Source organism: Prunus dulcis, chromosome 6 (genome assembly GCF_902201215.1).
Source record: "Prunus dulcis chromosome 6, ALMONDv2, whole genome shotgun sequence".
Taxonomy (NCBI): Eukaryota; Viridiplantae; Streptophyta; class Magnoliopsida; order Rosales; family Rosaceae; genus Prunus; species Prunus dulcis.
The window spans coordinates 16649834-16650443 of record NC_047655.1 but is presented as its reverse complement, the minus strand read 5'-3'; positions in this window follow the sequence as shown (position 1 = coordinate 16650443).

The window sequence follows — 610 nt, the reverse complement described above, 5'->3', positions numbered from 1 at the left end:
GTACCCGGGAGATGTTAGATGTTGGTGGAATGGAGTCTGATGTGCTTCCTCCTACTTTGCCCCCAATTTCAATGAGTTTCAAAGACAAAGTCTCTGGCGATTTTGGGATGGCTGAGGATAAGTTTGAAATCAGTGATGATGATGTTGTAATCAAGCATGGGGATATTCCATCCATTGAATTTTCAGAAAAGGTTAAAGATTGCTTGTACATGCCTTGGAGGACTGCTGTGATTATAAAGCTAATGGGTCGCCCTTTGTCGTATACCTTTTTACGTGATCGTTTGCTCCAACGCTGGGGGTTGAAGGGTCCAATGAGCCTAATAGATATGGAGAACAATTATTTCATTGTAAAATTTCTTCTTGTGGAAGACAAGAGGTATGTCCTCACTGGAGGTCCTTGGCAAATTGCTGGGCAATATATTGTGACTCAAAGTTGGAAACCTGGGTTTAATGCTAAAGAAGAGAGGGTTACTCACATGACTGCTTGGATTCGAATCAATGGGTTGAATGTGGAGTATTTTCGTACTGATGTTATGATGAAAATTGGAAATCTCATTGGTACTACTGTTAAGGTAGATGCGCATACTATGGGTCAAGCTCGAGGTAAGTT